At 47.1% G+C, this 18,741-nt stretch overlaps 1 protein-coding gene across 20 annotated transcripts in view; it reads left to right on the forward strand.

The window, feature by feature from the left end:
• Nucleotides 1-18,741, forward strand: part of ZNF618 (zinc finger protein 618) — a 167,117-nt gene that overhangs the window by 66,103 nt on the left and 82,273 nt on the right. The window contains exon 1 of one of the 20 annotated variants that reach the window (XM_033123379.1): nucleotides 3,343-3,429. The exons of the other annotated variants lie outside the window; for them this stretch is intronic. The gene's annotated coding sequence lies outside the window, so the exon portion shown is untranslated. Of the gene's footprint in view, nucleotides 1-3,342; nucleotides 3,430-18,741 lie in introns of those variants that run through there. 20 annotated transcript variants of the gene reach the window in all.

The following is an 18,741-nucleotide window of genomic DNA, read 5'->3' on the forward strand; positions in this document are numbered from 1 at the left end:
GGCCCGATGAATACACTCTTGGGCTTCAACTAGCCGCAGTAGCCATGAATGCCCATCCCCCAAAGTAGATGAATAAATATTTAAGTTTTTTTCTTCTTAAATCCATAACACAGAGATGTCCAATAGAAATATAATGCACGCCACATATGTAACTTTAAATTTTCTAGTAGCCACAGTTAAAAAAAAAACCCACAAACAAAAAAACAGGTGAAATGAATGTTAATAACATATGTAACTCAATATCTGCAAAGTGTTATCAGTTCAACAGGTAATCAATATAAACATTCTTAAGCTGTTGTACATTTTTTAATTTCATATGACGTCTTTGAAATCGGTGTGTATTTTCCACCTATAACACATCTTACTTTGGACCAGTCACATTTCAAAGGTTCAGTAGCCACATGTGGCTGGTGGCAACTGTATTGGACAGTGTGGGTTTAACAGGTGCATAAAAAAGGTGACATTCCACAGATACAAAAGAGTACAGTAAAGCCTTCTTATCCACGGTGTCGCTTTCCATGTTTTCAGTTATCCGTGGTCAACCACAGTCTGAAAATATTAAATTGAAAATTCCAGAAATAAACAGTTCATGAGTTTTAAATTGTGCACTGTTCTGAGTAGTATGATGAAATCGCACACCGTCCCGCTCCGTCCTGCCTGGGACATGAATCACCCCTTTGTCTAGCGTATCCATGCGGTATGTCAAGTACAATAAGATATTTTGAGACAGAGAGTGACAGAGAGACAGAGACCACATTCACCTACCCTTAATTACAGTATATTGTTATAATTGTTCTATTTTATATTGTTCCTCATTTATAAATTTAACTTTATTATAGGCATGTATAGGAAGAAACATAGTCTATATTGGGTTAAGTACTAGCTGTGGTTTCAGGCATCTGCTAGGGGGTCTTGGAACGTATGCCCTGTGGATGATAAGGGGGGACTGCTATATACAGGCCAGCCATGAACCGATTATCGAAAAGGATACATTGAATCATGCTTCTCCCCTGCCTGAGCCTTGGTCAGCTCTCCATTCGTCTCAGGATGGAATTCCAATTCCGCCGGCTTTGTCCTCTGTCCAGCCCCATCTCACAGCCTCCCTCCCTCCCTCTGCCCCACCAGGCTGACCTTCTCTTTCTTCATCAGACTTGCCAAGCACCTTCTAGCCTCTGAGCCCTCATGGATCCTGTTCCCATGGCCTCTCTTTCTCTTCCCCTGGCTTATGGCCAAACCGTTTTTCAGGTTAAATACTAATTTCTCAGGGAGGTGTTTCCTGATCAACCTGCCCCTAACTCCAGGCTAGATTGTTTTTCCATTTGATGCTGTCACGGGGAGAAAGTGGTCTCTTTCTTTTCAGCACCTACCACAATTACAATTATCTAGTTATCAGTGAGATAATCGTCTAGCATGTCTCTTCCACATCAGAGTGTGTGCGCCAAGAAAGCAAGGAGCGTGAAGGCTTTGTTTGCTTGTTTTATCCACAGTGCTCATATAGTGGCTGCAGAAAATAGGTGATCAGTTAATATGAGATGAATGATGCAGGGCTGAGATTCGGTCTTGTAGAGTAATAGGGGCCCCTGGGAGCCCCAGAGGACTCAGACCCCTAGCAGTGAAGCCAGAGGGTCAGCCCCTGTGGCCAGTGCTGAATCTTCTGCTTTTTCATCAGCAGAATCAGCCTCTCCCTGTTTCTCTCTTGACTGGCTTTCGGTTGCCTGTAAATTATATTTTTGGTGGCTGTTAATAAAAATACAGGGCTGGGGGAAAAAAAAAAGACTTCTCCTAATAGAATTTTATTAAATGGCACTAGTTTAAAAATGTCTCGTAAAAAGTTAATTAATTTGGGATTTGGGGATGAAAGGCGTGATATAAATGTCAGTTATTATTATTACAATTTCAGCCTCACGCTTATGCTCTTGATCCAGCCCCTGATCTGGAGTTTCTCCTACACCCGGGGACTGGCAGCTCCGCTGAAATGCCAGAGGCAAATTTGAGCTTTGGGGCCTCATTGGGGACAGAGGGGACTTTGCCAAGGTAGGCTGTCCTGCGTTTTCATCTAGGATAAGGCAAGACCTTGAGAGGTAGCTCCACTGACACAAGGCTGGGAGGTAGTCTGAGCAGGATGGTCTGGGGTGCTCTGGGGAGCTATCAGGCAAGGTAGCGAGAAACATCAAGGTCAGATGCCTAGCCTGAGCCTGGTGGCAGAATCCTGAGATAGTTGAGCTGTCAGGGCTCTGAGAGATTAGAGCCCACTCTCATTTAACAGACAGGGAAACTGAGTTTGAAGAGTGGGTGGTGGCTCGCCTAACCCAAGATCACATAGCAGGTTAATTAAATTTATGGATAAAAAGGCAGTGAAAGCAATTAGTGATGTGGGGAAAACCTACCAAAAAAAAAATAAGCGACTCAGGCAAATTATAGGTGACAAGTCTAGAAACTGTTTTCCAAGGAAACAGGGTGTCCTGGGACTTCGTGTGAGTTCACAGAGACAGATAGCCCTTTGCTCCTTCAAGACGTCCCAGCTTCATTCCCCTGATTGCAGACATGGTACCTAGAGGGAGGGCCTCCAGACCTGAGCCATTGTGTAATTACTTATGGAAGGTGGGGGGCAAGCTGGATGTTAATCATCCCACAGCCCCTTACGTTCCCATACTGATTATGGGCCAAGGAGTGAGGATCTCTGCGCTTCAGTTTCCTCATCTCTGAAGTGGGGTATGAAAATACCCCTTGCAGGGGTGTGGTGGGGACCGGGTGGGTGGGAGAGCCTGTGCTTATGTGCCGTGCAAATGGCAGTGTGCAAGCTGGGGGTCTCGATGTCTTGGATGGATCTGTACTCACCGAGCTGAAAGGGAGACCAGCGGCTGGTCATCGGGGGAACCTTACTGGACACCTGTTCTCGCTCCAGGATTCCTGACCAGGCACTCCTTGTTTCCAGTGGTAGAGCTCACCCACTTCTTTCCAGCAGCCCAGCCATTCTGTTTTGCATGGCTCTGGGAAGGCCTGTCTCCTGCTGTCTGTGGCTCTTTTATCTTGGTTCTGTTTCGAGGATTACATTGACAATGTCCCTCTTCTCCCCTTCCAAGCGACCACTGTTTTCCCACACTGCCCTTCACTTAGATCATGTAGGTAGAGGACCTGGTTCAGAGGAGGAGCTCAGGGAAGGTTTGAGGAAGGAAGGAAGGAAGGAGGGAGGGAAAAAGGGAGAGAGGGAAGGAAGAAGGAAAGAAAGAAGGAAGGAAAGAAGGAAATGTCTCTTTGGCTCTCCTGACAGAGGATCTGTCCTGGGGCCTTTCAATGAATCCTTATCCACTCGTTGATTGGACTTATCCAGGGGACTTGGGAACAGCACTGCAGTTGGACCTGGGCTCCTCTCCTTGAACAAGACACTTCATCTCAGTGGTTCTTCGTTTCCTCATCTGGACAATTAAGGTATGGAATACCTACCCCGCAATGGAACTGTAAGGACTAAAAGGTGATGTGTGTAACGTACTTGGCACACGGCTGTGCACATGGTGAACGCTCAAATGGTGCACACGATAGTACACGTGACATTGCCCACATTGCAAGTCCCTTGGTGTCTTGTTACTTAAATCCCCAAAGTCCAGCACAGGGCTTGACACATAGAGTCCTAGAACCTTCCAGTTCCCATGGCCACATACCTTTTCTGACCATTAAGTGACTGTTGAACTGAGCTGAACTGACTTGAGAGTTGGCCTGTGTTCCGAAGCTCAGGCCGAGGCCCTTGGGAGGCCCTGTTTGGGACCAGGTCTTGCGTGTCTCTCTGGCTGCTTTCTGCGGCTGGAACAGCCCTGATGTGTAGGCTTCCAAGCAGGTACGAGGTCTCCCAGGTTTTAAAGTGTGAAAGCAGCCGATAATTGTCTCAACTAGAAAAACAAGTGCCACCTCTCTATTTTTATGTTTTATTATAAATAAAACTTTTGCTCTGTAACCCCCCACCCCCTCCCCCAAAGCACACCACAGCTGTCTCAGACTTCTGAGGGCCTTTTTAATTGAAGGCCTGGAAGAACGTGGGGGAGAAGGGCGCGTCCAGGATGTCCCGTTGGTTGCCATCGTGTTGCTCTTGACAGAGCATCAGAATGGCAGCTTGCTTTGCCCTCGGTCGATGGCAGAGCTGGGCAGGTCGAGTGGAAGGAGATGCTGTTAGCCTCTCTGTGAACAGAGCAGAGTCCCCCGCCCCTCACTTTTATTGGATTTCAATGAGTCTTTCTGCTCTGGGTCATATGTGCAGTGCAACCTCATAAATGGCGCGGTGGAATTTTCGCTCCCTTTGTACTGAGGGCCTCAAGCACCCTCCCTCGCCACTGTCAACTCTGAGTGGCGAAAATGCAGAAAACCCAGCAGAACTCATTTCTCGCAGGCAGCTCTGAGATTTGGACTATGACAGTTCTGCTTAAAGGCACAAACTAGTCAAAAGGCCGGACCGGGGAGGAAAGCAGAGAGGGCTTTGCTAAACTCCATGGTACCTGAGTGGCCATCTTTGCCTGGAAGCCCACATCTTCACATTCTGTGGAATGTTTCAGGGCCTTAAAGAGAATTGCTGAGGGCCCCCACGCCTCACAGCTTTGCAGTTGCCAGATCAGAGGAGGGATCCAAGGAGGCCTGTGGCTATGGGAATTGGAAGGTTCTGGAAGCAACCAGGAGGTCCCCTCCTCTGACCTGAATCTAAGATTTTTCAGACCAAACTTACTGGATTCAAAGGATATACGTCTTTTCATCAGACCCACCTGATAGTTGCCAGTTAAGTGCCCACTCTGTGCTGTTCATCTCTGCGTTATTTTGAGTACCCACTATGTTCCAATATTGTGCTAGGAACCAGCTCTGCTGGGGTGAGCAGGTGGGAGGCCCTGACATTGTGTAGTTAGTGGTGCAATGACTTCAGAAGGCAGGGCCCTCCTGCAGATGAGAGGTGCATATATAGGGTCAGATCTGTTCGATGGAGTTATTATCTCTGCACTTAGGGAAACGTCCTGCTTTCCTGCATTTTGGGCCGGGGGTTGGGGGGCCTATGGGGTGATCCTATTCCCCACTTCTCCCTAAGATGGGAAACTTAAAGACAGTGGGGCAGTTGATCTTGGCCTATTTTTTGACCTCAAGGTGGCAAAGATTAGGCTTGAATGCAGGATCCCCAGTCCAGATGTTGTGCTTGTATGAAATGGGATGATGGATGGAGGAGAAGGTCCTGGAACACGGAACGGCCACTGTGGTGGCCATAATTTCCCACGAGATTGCCTTGCTTTTGACTTTGCATTGGAGCTTCACATTTCCCACATGGAGGTAGCATTTGGTTACTACTGCAAATTGCTACCTGTAATTGAAAAAAAGTAATTAGAGAAGGAGCATTTCCATTGCCGCCCACTCATGAGGGCTGGCTCTTCAGGGCAGAAGTCCCCATAACTCAAGGAGTTAGTGGCTGGAAGGTGGGAAGGATCCTATGATGTAAAAAGAACGTTTTTCCTCCTCACTGTCCCTGCAGACCCCTGTCCCCTCTATGGTCTGGGGACGGGAGTCCTTGGTACAGTCCCCCAAAGGCATTTGGTTCTTCATCAGCTTGGTTCCTCTGTATCCTCATGCAGCCGGAATGCCTCTGTTGGCAAGGTGTTCACTATGTCTCAGTCGTCCTCTTGCCCTGGAGGAGAATGTTCCTGTTCATCCTGAGCTCAGAGCTGCCTCCCTCTAATTTCTGTCCCCAGAGCCCCAGAACCGTGTGCTCCCCCTGCTCAGGACCATCCTTCCAGAGTGACAGGCAGGCCTCTGGCCCCACACAGCCCAGCTCTGTCAGCCACCACCACCCTCACTCCGCCTGGGAACATACTGCCCGTCAATGTGTAAGTGTGTCACTGCCAATAATAGTGCAAAGGCTCCAAATCCGAGGGCCTTCCTAGGATCCTTTCCTGATTAATTAGGTCAGCGTCTCCAAAATCAATTTCTAGTGAAGTTGCGCCGCCTGGTAGCGCCGTTCCGGACCCAGCCAGGCGAGGGAGTTGGCGGGGACGCAATCCCCTGGCCCCTGGCGCCAGTCAGGCCTCGACTCTACCTGGGAAGAAAGTACCATTACGCTATCTTCTGTGATTATCCTGACTTTTTGCTTTTCTCTGCCCTCCCCCTCAAATCTTCTATTAAACCCCCGTAGATCCTGCTTCAAACAAGCAATTAGAGTAACAACGTAATTATATCCCTCAATGCTAATTGTAACTGGTTTAGGGGAAAAACAAAAAGAAAGAGGCTTCAAAATCTCTGGAAACTAAAAGTAGCTGTTGTAATTTCCAGGTATTTCTTGTCCCTGTGTGTTTCTTTGAGAGCCCTGGTTGCTGGAGGGCTGGTGTCTGTGTCTGTGGAGCTTTGCAGTTGGCCCAGGTCACCCTTAGGACAAATGTGGACCTGTCTCCACTCTCCCGAGCATGTGCTTGTGGCACTTCTTGCTTCTGTGGTTTCCTGTCCTTCTCGCTTTCATTTCTCTGACTCTACTTCCACCACTTTTACCCTCTTAGAGCTGGTGAGAAAAGAATGAATAGGCAAAGAGGTTGAGGTGTTGGGGGAAACTCCATCGCTTCCAGTTCTTGTCAGTGCTCCATCAGCCCCTCAGCAATGGGCGGCTGGTCCATGTGATTCTCCTTTGGGGATGGTGGGGAAGGCTGGGCAGAGCGGGACCTGGTGCCAGGGTTTGAGCCTGTTGTCTGGCAAGGATGCTGCAGGAAGACATCTCCTGCCACCCCGCCCATTCTCAGCGTTTCCCAGGCTTCGTCTCTGGGCCAGGGCCTGTGCTCGCTGACCAAGCCTTGTTCCCTGCCTGAGGGCACCCCATGGCCTAAGGAAGGTGGCAGGCAGGTAGGTAGTTGAGCAGTGGGACCGTTAGGAAGAGTGTACATTACAGGAGGTCTTACTCTGCCTTGGTGGCCAGGGGGAGATGAGAGGTGGAGTAGGGCAGAGTAGCGATGTCGAGAAGTTTCCTGGTGGAAGTGATGTCTAGGGTGAGACTTGACGAAGGATGAGCAGCAGAGTTACCCAGTCAGTGAGCGAGGGAGTAGGTGCAGGAGCCCTGGTGTGGCCGAAGCATTAGGTGTGAGGATTGTGTTGGTGGCAGCTGAGAAGGAGTGTGATTTTTACCTTGGCAGAAAAAGGGGAGCCTGTGAAGGATTTAAACGGGAATGGCAGGGTCACGCTTCTATCTTAGAGAGACCAAACAGGCTGTAGGTGGGGGCTCTTGAAGTGAAGGACCTTGAATGGAGGCTGAAAAGCCTGCTAGGAGGCTTTTGAAGGAAACCTGGGTGATTTTTTGAGTGCTGATTGCTTGAATATCGACCTACCATGATGCGGATGGATGAGCTGTGTGACTTTGAGATGGTCACTTAACTTCTCTGAGCCACCGTTTCCTTACCAGTTAAAGTGAGGGTAGTCATGTTTACCTTTTCATGCTGTAGGGGGCATATAAGAAAGTCTATAGAGGTTCTAGCTCAGCGCTTCATGTAGAGTAGACATCAAAGAGGTACTTTTGAATAGCGAGCATGTACCAGGATGGTCTGGAGCACTTTTTCTAAAATACACATACCCTTCTTCTATGGACTAATATTTCCAGAGGAGGAGAACTCAGGTACTTAAATGGTGATGGATTCCTCTTGGGAACCCTAGCAGAACATGGTGGCTTTTCAGTTATCATGACTTTTCCCATCTTTGGCCTCAAGTCCCAAACCTTGTCCTCATGCCTTAGAAAAAGTGTGGTTCTGGCCGTTTTTCTTTTCTCAGAAACTGGGTTTCCCAGTTTGATGATTGAATGTGCAGACGATGTAGCCCTTAGGGTAGATATGACTCATGTCGCCACTTCAAAGCCTGGAGTGGAGTCATTCTCCTTTCTCGGACATCCATGAGCTTGGGACCCCACTTTCTTTCAGTAAAGGTTTTCAGGCTTTCATGGCACTCAATTTGGGCCATGCAGTGCCAGGTATTCTGTCCCTGGGTTTGCCATCAGTTATGCAGATGGAACATTTTCATTAAAATTTCCATTAACTGTTTTTTTCATTTTTTTTTAAGCCAGTGAGCAATTTATAGATTCATTAACTTTTTACTACACGTGTGAAGCCAGAAAAAGGGGAATAAAGGAAATGAAATATTTGGTCCGCAACATTTCACTAAAAGATGGTGGCCTTTAAATATGGAGGATGAAAAAGCTGGATAATTAGGGCTGGTCTGAAGAACTGTTAGGATGGTCTGGGATCTTCCAGAAGGATCCAGAACTAGAATATCTTGGCAAGGAACACCACCTTTTTATCTCCATCTCCCCTGTCTCTTCCTCCCTTATAGCTGATCCATCCTTTTGCTTGTAGGCACTGATTATTTTTTCACCAGATGGCTGTCCATCCTTTGATGACACACCTCCCCTGGGAAGCTCACCGCCTCTAGGCAAACTGTGCCTCTGAGCGTATTTCCTCATACTGTGATGCACTCTTTCATTTCATTTTCTTTTGGGAGAATTAGATATGGCACAATGGTTTCGTACATGGACTTTGGGGGCAGACAAGTTTGGGTACAAACACTGGCCCTGTTGCTTACTAGCTATGTGATTTGGGGCAAGTAAGTTTACCTCTCTGGGCCTCAATTTCTTTATCTATAAGATCACAATAGTATTAGGAACTCTGGAAAGGCCCAGAGAAGTGACAACATTATTCTTCGCCATACAGGTAAGTGGTGAAGATAAAATGAGATGGTTTACTGAAGATGCCTGACATACATTCACATTCCATACTCACATGCAGTCGGATGGCTCATCTCCAAGCATTCTCACTTCGGTCCGGTTCCCTACACCAGCAAATCACTTAGCTACTCAGAACCTCAGTTTCCCCGGTCATAAAGTAGATCAAGAACCCCTGCCTGGTTAATGAGGATGTAGGATGCATTCAAACACATTGAATGAACCTTTTGGAGTTGCTGGCTCATAATAGTATCTCAATAACATTCCAGTGGTCTCAGTTATTGTGGTTATGCCTACGTACTCGTACAATATAGAAACCTCACTCTCAGGTTCTTCTGTATTCAAAGGGCAACAGGCTGAAAGATTACCTCTCCCAAGAGCCTCTTGAAAATCTCAGTGCTCGAAGGTAGTCTCAGGGTCATGTTGTTCTGCTCTCAGGTGGAGTTTGAATGCCCTGCGTGCCGAACTTCCCAGTGCATAGGTGTGTACCTGGGTCCAGCTACCATGTCTACTCAAGTGACTGAATCCTTGAGGACAGACTAAATACATGTCTTGTAGAATCACAGGTCTTCAATCTGGGGAAGGATGTCATGGCAGGAGATCACCCTGTCCCGATACCTGCCTTTCTAGATGTGTAGCATGTGTAAACTTGGGTGAGTTTTTCCTCAAAAGTGATAATGATAGAAAGTTAAACAGGAAGGAAGAAAAAAAATATCATCTATTTTTGAACCTCCCAGGGCAAATGCTTTTGGAGGTACTATATACGTGCATGTATTGTTTGTTTATATAAAATCATATATATATTTTTTATTTTTGTTCTTGCCATTTCACTTTAGCACTTAAGCGTTCTTCATGTAGCTCTCTACCATGCACGAGCATCTATTCTAATGGCTTTGTAAGTAGTTATTTGTTGACACTGTTGTGCTTGTAGGTTGTTCCCCAGTTTTTATTATAAATAATGCAATGGACATCTTTGTGCATGAATCCTTTTCCTTCTTTTATGTGATATCCCCAAAGTGGATTACTAGGTCAAAGGATGTGAGAGTTGGTAAGGCTGTTGTAACAGTGCCAAGTTAAAATCAGAGAAACGTGGCAGTGGATGTGACAGCTGAGGGCACACAGCTGCTTTGGAGATTCTTGAAGAAGAACCCCATTTGGGATAGTTGACATAGCAGAATGCGGCCTTCTCATCCTGTCTTAGCTGGGGTTGGTAGCTGCTGACTTGTTTTGTTTGCACAAAGACTTTGGGCCAAGCAGTGAGCTGGAGTATGGATTTTTATATGTCCGGCCTAAAACATATTATTTAGTTCCCATAATTGCATAGCCCTACACTCGGCCTGACAAGGGAGCAATATGGTTAACACTTGTGAAAGTCACGTGCAGATTGTTTTTAAACACATGTGACCTTGCATACGAATATGTTACCTCCACTCTGGGCCTTTGCTTTCCCTCTGCACAACAGGCTTTCTGGCTCAAAAGACTATGCATCAATGAGAAAGCACTGTATTTTATGCACTGAAGGTGTTGTCCATCAGGTCAATCAGGACGGGAGATTCTAGCGTAGTTTTGAATAAAGCGTTGGTGGTTTTCTGGTACAGGGAAGGTCAGTGCTTTGGATAAACCTCTTCGTATCATACGGTGTCTTCAAATGTCTCCTCTTAACTGTTCAGTCATTTCACTTTTCTTTAATTTCCCAGTTTTAATTGAATGTAGGCATTTTGTGCTACTTTGGCCATGAAGGTTACTAACTGTTGATGTTGTGGTGAGTTGATTTTTGAAATGAATTTTACAGCAATGGAGAGGTAACGATGGTAACAGTGAAGACCGTGGTAGCCATTACTTACATAGCAGTCTGTGCCAGGCACTCTTCTAAGTGCCTTACATTTATTAACTCTTTTAATCACTTAATGGTTTCCTTAAATCAATTCATTTCATGAAAGAAAAGCAAGACATGGGGTCTTGGGAAGAGAGACTATGGCCAGGAGAGGGAAGGAACTCAGTATTTGTCTTGGAACAAGACCTGGGTTTGAATCTCAGCCCTGCTAGTACCTAGTGATGTGGGCAGAGTCACTTAACCTCCACTTTATTCTCTGCATTGGTAATCGTGACTCCTATCTTAGGAGAATCAGATGAAGCAATGGATGTAAAAATCCCATCATTCACTCAACAAATGTGCGGTATTGATAGAATGTGTTATTTCTACCTTACCCCAGAGTCAGCTCTGGGAACCTGGGTCATCTGTCCCTTTAAGGATGCTGTATAGATGCTCTCGGGATGCTGGGTCGTGTGGTGGGCACTGGGAATCCAGAGGCACAGCCCCTGCCCAGGAAAGATGTATGGTCCAACTGGGAAGACAGGTCATAAAAAGATGACTGAGTATACCAGCTGGTTGATCAATAGTATTTGAATGGCCCAGGCAATAAGTGCTTTAAGAAAACAGGGGAGGGAGTTCGGCCCTGTGGCTTGGGGGAGGGGGAATGGAGCTTTCAGTGAGGGGGAAGGGCCCTGTCTTTCTTTGTAGAATGTAGTTTGAAACCGAGCTTTTGGCCACAGTCAGGACAAAGAAGTTCACAGGGTTGAATGAATGCTCTTGTCTTATATAATATGGTTCAAAAAACACCACCATGAAGTTTCAGTGTAAATCTGGAGTAGTGTCCTTGAAGGTGGAAAGTTCAGGGGCCCTAGGAGTGTTTTCCCCTCAGCCTGCCCAGCTGGCATCAGACTTTGGTACCACAGAGCCTCTACTTCCCATCCCCATGAACAGAGTGTTCTAGATGCTTCTAGAGTGTCCACTGGGTTCCTGGATCTTCTGAGTGATGGGTTAGGGACAACTGTCCTTCCACATTATGAGTTTTCTGTCAATAGTAGATTCTCAGCAAAGGTTGGAAGCAGAAATACACTGGCAGGCCATACAAGCATCCCCTGTGTTGGGAGACAAGACTAGATGGCCAGGCTTCCATTTCTTAGACTTTCAGCACCCTTCCAGCTCTGAGCTGTGACTCTGCTGGGTAGTGTGGAAGAGGATGCAGTTTCAGGGAAGACAGTCGTTGCGTGTGAGGAAGTTACAGTCCATATGGGGATGCTGGACTCAGGAGGACCCCTTGGTGAGCTGTGCAGGACACTGCCATCAAGTGGTTGCAGCTCTTCAGCAGTTTCCTGGCCTGAGCTGATCAGCTGTTGGTTTGACCTCCCTCAGCTCCATCCCTGTTTTCCCCTGCTGTGCTCTGTATTTCAAGGAACTACATTTCCCAGGCGCCCTTGCTTTCTGGCCTTTGAATAGTTTAGCAAGAAAAATTCACAGCAGGCTGATTAGAAGGTGGGAAGAAGGGAAAAGCCCAGGGGATGTCTACCCAACTCATTCTCCGACTCTTTCGTTGTAGCTCCAGCCCCTCCCTCTAGGATCCATTCCCACTGGACAGCCCTTGCTGAACAGCCCCAACTTCTGATAATACCTTCTCTTCCCTTTCTCTCCCAGGCCTAGAGGTGGTAGCAGTACCTGCCTCATACGCTAATCCTTGGTTCCCTTTTTGTCCCGTTTGACTTATTGGCCTCTTCGTCACCTGTGTACTCAAATGCTCACTATATTAATTTGCCTACATTTTAAAGACCCAGAGTAGCATCTGTTTTTCTGGTCCAGATCCTATAGGACATACCACCCAGATCACACGCCCCTTTGAGCACTTGGCTATTCCCACTCTGAACAATTCCATGTAAGCCATTGTAAGACCCTGGCTGCCCTAATGAATTCAGGGTACCAGCTTTTTTTTTTTTTCCCCTTGCAAAGAAAACAGAATTGTAAAATAATTTCGAAATAGTCTGGCTGTCTAGATTTCTCAGCAGGTGCCCATTGGGATGTGTAGAATTACAATCTTCCTTTTCTTCATGGGCCTCTCATTTTGTAGGAAAATGGGTGACTCCTTCCTTTCCAACTGTGAGAGGAACTATTTTGATTTTTTAAAAATTCATGCAGTCATTCTCCCCCTCCCCCTATTTGCCTGGGCTGCTGATCTTGTGATATATTTATAGAGATTGTGGTTGGCTGACCAGGAGTTATTTTGCAATAGGAATTTGTAAGATTTCTACTTTGAGCATGTGTGACAGACTTGTCTTTCTTTAAAAAGAAAAAATTCCTTTTTAGAATGTCTGCTTTGCCCTTCCATAATAATTTCTCTTTCACAAAGTGAGCCCTGTGTTTTACACACAGTTTTTTTCTGTATTTCTTTGTCTCTGATCTTCTCTCTTCTTTGGGATCTCTTTACTCTAAATTTTAAAAGGCCAGGGCTCCTCTTTCATGTAGAATGTTTTTGCAAATGAGAATGTGGTGACAGGAAAAAGGGTGCTTCGGGGGTCAGGAGACCTCAGTTTCTCTATAAAAGGAGGGTGTAGGACTAGATTAGAAGGGGCAAGCATGCTATCAAGGCTAGCTTTACCATACTCACTGCAGACATCAGTAATCAACCCCAGCTTTACCACGCTCACTGCAGACATCGGTAATCAATCACAGCACTCTTCCTAGCTGAGCTCTGATGTGGCCCCAGAATCCTTCTCAACACATTGCCCCAGGCAGCCACGACTACTTGATGAGAATTGGCACTGAAAATAAAACCTGTTTGCCGTTTTTGGACTAGATGATTCCCTAGACCTCATTCACCACCATGGTTCTCTAGGTATTGGCAGTACAATTCCTTTATGTTTTAAACCAATGTATCTTTATTAAGCCCCTTCTGTATGCAACACAGCTTTGGGTGCTAGGGAGCCACAGAGGATCTGTTTATAAAAAGCTGGCCATGTTCCTAGAACTTGCAATTTGGTTGGGAGCGAGGCCCCAGAGAGCGGTGACGTCCCCGGGTGTGTTCAGGCACGGACTTGGTCCTCTAGGAGGTTGTCCCTGTGTTCAGGGAAGGCTTTCTGGAGCAGGGCCTGGGATCCAGCTGGTCAGAGTGGACTGTAGTTTATGCAGTGGGACAGCAAGAGCAAAAACAAACAACTGAATCAACAAGTTTCTGAATTTTGAGGGTCCTCAGAGTCCATCTGGTCAACATTCTCCAGTTTATAGCTAGGGAAACTGAAGCTCAGAGAACAATAGCGACTTGCCCGAATTTTAATAAATGATATAGCTAAAGTTTAGTAAATGATAAATCATTTAAATAATGATAAATTTGTATATCTCATTTACTATGTGCCAGGCATTATTTTGAAGGCTTTATATCTATTAACTAATTTAGCCCTAAGTAACTTGGTGAGGTGAGCACTATAATATTATCCCCATTTGACAGATAAGGAAACTGAGTCTCAAAGGGTTAAGTGACTTTACCCAGTGTCACATGGCTCATAAGTTGTGGAGTCAGGGTTTGAACCCAGGCCAGTCCAGCTTCAGAGTCTATGCTGGGAACTATTGTGCCAGGAACTAAATCCTGCTGGAGTGATCAGAGTATCTTTTTTTAAAATGTATTTTACTTACCACCATCAATGTAATCATGACATCATCCAGATCTGTGGCTCGTGTAGTATTGTTAGCACTTGCTGAGAATGTTACCAACTTTTAACCTTTTCATCCACCCAGCAGCTGTGTTTTGTGGGGCTTTTTCTCTCTATTTGACATGAGAAGAAACTGAGGCTGAAAGGTGATGTGACTTGAGCCAGGTCACCAAGCTCCTATTGGCACAGACAGAATTTGAACCCAGGACTGCCTGACTCCATATGTCAGAGTTGGAAGGTTTCTGAGAGGCTGTCAGTCTAGCAGCCTCATTGGACAGAAGTGCACATGGAGGGCCAGAGATGGCCCGTGTCCACAGTCAGAGGAGGGGGTCCCCAGGCGTGGGGGGACTGCTGTTTCTCCCTGGGGCTGTCCGGACACTCCAGTGTCCCCTTGGCTTTGGTCCCTTCAAGAGGTTTGAGGAGCAGCCCTTTCCCCTTACTGCCTTACTTAAAAATACCTAAGGAGGTGACTTTTAAAAACCCTGTCCCCCAATTCTGGGTTCACTAATTTGGAGCTTGCAACGCTCTGTATTTATAATAGGTTTTTTTTTTCCCCCTCATGAAGCAAAAAGGTTTTCCTTATTTTACACCCCCCCACCCCCGCCACTTCCTGCTGATCTGAGGCGAATATTTATCATGTATTTAATGAGTAATCTGAGTCTTGGCTTGGTGAGGCTGTACCAGGACATGGTTTATGGCTGATCTGGTTTTAACTCGCTCCAGGCGGTTTTCCCTGGAGTTTTCTGTAAAATCATAAACCTGGAGAGAGAATTTTTGTGGAATCCAGTCACATGACTTACTCTTTTGTAAATTGAGAGATTAACTGTGTGACTGTAAAGAACTGAGACACTTTTCTTTTTAAAAAAGAAAACAAACAGAGCAGCATTTATGCACCCAAAGGAGCGTGTCCACTCTTAAAGGCAGGGAAAGGCATTCGCCAGAGTCACCCTGCTGGGCCTTGGAGGCAAGGTGGCATAAGGTTTGAGAATACGGACTTGGAATCAGAGCATCTGAGCCTCTTCCCAGCTGGTGCCCGCACCCTGTGAAGCTTCTGGGTCTTCGTCTGCTTAGCGCGGCTGGGGACAGTCCCTCCTGCTTATGGTGGTGGAGATGGTGCGCGAAGTGCCTGAGCCCAGGCCTGACACACAGGAGGTGCTCAGTAGATGCTGGTTGCTCCGGGATTGCTAGTAGTATCCCCACCTGAGGCTCTTTATGCTGGATTAATAATGCAAACTGACACTGTATGGATGTAAAAATCCTGCTCTAAGCATGTGACTGATTGGGTCAGTTAGTCCTCACAACCGGCTATGATGTGAGCACCAGCATTGCTACCATTTCACAGAGGAACAAACTGAGGCACTGAGAGGTCAAGTCACTTACCCGAGGTCCCTCTAGCAAGTGGCACAGTCAGTGACCGCCAGCCCTGCTGCTTGTGTCCTTCTTCATGGTTTAGTCTTGGAGCCTGAGGGCTTTTTGACTGCTAATCCCAGGGCAAGAGACTAGGCCTCAGCTGACCCTCCCTGGGTGCTGGCATCAGTCCCCAGCTGGTCCTAATGCATCCATATTGCCCCCTCCGGCAGCCCTTGTGCAGACAGAATTCTGACCAGGTTTCTTCCCTGCCTAAAGCCCTTCATGTTGGGTGAAGCGGTGGAAGGGAACTCCCTGTAGTTTTTCTGAAACTCTTCAGTAAATGTAAAGTTATTTCAATATAAAAAGTTGAAAAAATAACAACAAAAAACAATAACCTTGCTGGGCCTGATTTCAGGAACCTCATGCTTTTTGATTCAGCCTGAGAATCCTTTGTGATCCAGCCCAGATGGGCGGAGAGAATTTATACACATTAAACAACCAGGAACTATCACAGACTTTTTAGATCCAGGTGTGGACTGTGGGCTCCAGCTGTGGTGGCATCTGGCAGGTGCCTTGGGATGAGAATGAAGCTTGTGGTCTGGGTGGTGAATCTTGCATGACAGTCCAGGGAAGGCCACTGCACCTCCTGTCTGAGGCCAGGACTCCCCCTTCTTTGAAGGTCCATGAGTCAGGTCCCCGGTGTGGAAGTAGATTAATCTATTATTATACTTCTGGTCCTTCCAGGTGGCCAGGTCTGTGCATGGAGGAGACCAGGCCCTCTGCGCACCGCAGCTGCAGCAGTTTATTTCTTTTTAAACCTGCCGTTTATTGAGCAATCACTGTGTGCCAGCTCTGTCCTGGGTGCTTTCCACACTCTGTCTCAGGTGATCTGTGTCACTCCCAAAGCTTTCAGCCCAGGGGCTTTCTCTTCTCCACTGCTGTCCCCAAACCACCATCATACCTTCCCTGGAACATGACCCTGGCCTTCGTGTTGGGCTCCCTGCCTCCATACTGCAGCCAGCAGTTGCTTTCAGAGGTGCATGTGCCTTCCTGGGGAATCTGTGAGCCTCGGAATAAAGCAGAAACTCCTTAGCGTGGTTTACAGGTGCTCAGTAATTACCAGCTATAGAGAGTGACCGCAAAATCATTGGAGATGATGATGATAATGGCAGCGTTAGGGTCCCGCTCCAGTCTGCGTGGCTGCCCACCGGAGCAAGAAGACCCTGCCTGTACCTGGAAACTCACCTGAAGCAAAGCCTTACTGATTCCATTCCTTGGAAGCCTGGTTTATTTCCTGACAGTTGACCTCAGGCAGCAGGGGCTTGGGAAGGGGCAGAAGGGCAGCGTAACCAAGAGGAATGAAGACCTTGGCCATTTCCCACAGCTTTCTCTTGTCGTTGGAACCTTGCTCAGTTGGTGGCATCTTGGGGGCCTCCTTTAGCCTCTGGGCTCTGGCCTGGAGCCTAGTCAGGAGCTCCCTGTTTGAGCCTGGGCATGTCGGTGGGCTGGTCCCTTCCCTTAGAGGTGCAGCCCCTCAGTGAAGTCTGTAGTCTTGTGGGGTTCAGTGCCCCAGGCTTCCCAGCTGGCAAGGTAGCACCCTTCTCCCTCCCTGCCCCCCTGCTTGTGTTAGCTTCATTTGCATCTAGATTTTACATTTCCCCCATTGAGCGGGAGCCCCCGTGCGTGTTCTAGCATCACTTCCTCAGGGAAGCCATTTCCCACCCTGCAGTCTCGTTGTTTCCTGTTGTCAGAGATGCTCATGGAATCGAGGCCTTTCTCTTCAGAGTACATAGCTCAGTTGGTAATTATAAGCTGACAGTGTGAAGTAATGAAGTAATCACTGCTTGTCTCCCTCACCGTTCCTGTTGCTCTTGTGTCGTCAGTAACTACCCTGACGCCCCGCAGCACATTGTGGGCACTTAACAGGTAGTATTTGGGTGAATGAATAAGGAACCATGTCTGATCCATCTTGGTATCAATCTCCCAGGGCCTTGCGTAGAATCACGCATCGAGTACGAACTGTATAAAGATCTCGGAAAATGGCACCCCCCGTCCGAGTTCCAGCTCTTTTATCACAGAGCCTTCTCTGGCAGCTTCCACCCCACCCCTCAAGCTTGGAACCCAGGGCACTCAGTGTCTTTGAGTAACCATGTTCATGTGGGAAAGCAGATACACAAAATTAAAAACCAAGTTCCTAGAATCATATTGCTGAATGCAACCTAAAAAGCAAGGTCTAATTAGGGAATTTATAATACATTTTGTTTCCTGGGTATGGACTCCTCTTTACAACTTGCAATACTATTGTTCAGTGTTGGCACAGTCACCCTTAGTAGGTGTTTTTCAAGATCACGTGGCGAACAAAAGTGGACACTACCTGTGCTTGAGTCAGGGCCCCGTGGTGAGATAGAAAAACGGTTCATCTCTGTTGTTTGGGGCCAGGTTTGATTCCTTTGTTCTAGAGATGAAGGTGTATATGGAAAATGTGTGAGCCCTGGCCAAGCCACTGACCAGCTGTGTGACCTTGGGCAAGTCACTTGGCCCCTGGGTGCTTGGTTAATTCTTGATCAAAATTAAACAGCATTGTCTCCTCAGGGTTATTAGGAGGATTCAGTGCCATGTAACGATCTATAAAGTGCTATGCTGGTGATTAATATCCTCATGAGAGGTGCAGTTCCATTTTTCTTGGTGCTGAGGTTTAAGATTTTTAGAATCTTTCTTGACTTTTACTCTCATGCCCCACCTCTAGTTCATCAGCAAGTCCTGTTCTACTTTCCAGTATATTCACCCCCTTACTGCCACTATCTGGTTCTCAGCCACCCTCATCTATAACCTGGGCTGCTGCAGTAACCTCCCCTTACCTTCTTCCACTCTTGCCCCACGGTCAGTTCTTCGCACAGCAGCGGGAATGAGCTTTTAAAAATGAAAGTCAAATTATGTCACTGCCCAAACCTTCCAGTGGGTCTCCACAGTAAAAGCCAAAGCCCTTCAGCGGCCTCCAAAGCCATGGGCCAACCTCCTGTACCTCCCTTCCTCTTGTCCTCACCTGCTCTTGCCCTTGCGTCTTTGCACTCGATGTTCTCTTTCCCAGACACCACCTGGCCAACTCCCCCACCTCCTTCCATTGTTTGCCCAACGACACCTACTCTGATCACATTATTTAAAACTGCAACCCCTGACTCCTCCCTTGTCCCCAGCCTTCTGATCACCCC

The sequence above is a fragment of the Rhinolophus ferrumequinum genome, chromosome 12 (assembly GCF_004115265.2).
Source record: "Rhinolophus ferrumequinum isolate MPI-CBG mRhiFer1 chromosome 12, mRhiFer1_v1.p, whole genome shotgun sequence".
Classification (NCBI taxonomy): domain Eukaryota; kingdom Metazoa; phylum Chordata; class Mammalia; order Chiroptera; family Rhinolophidae; genus Rhinolophus; species Rhinolophus ferrumequinum.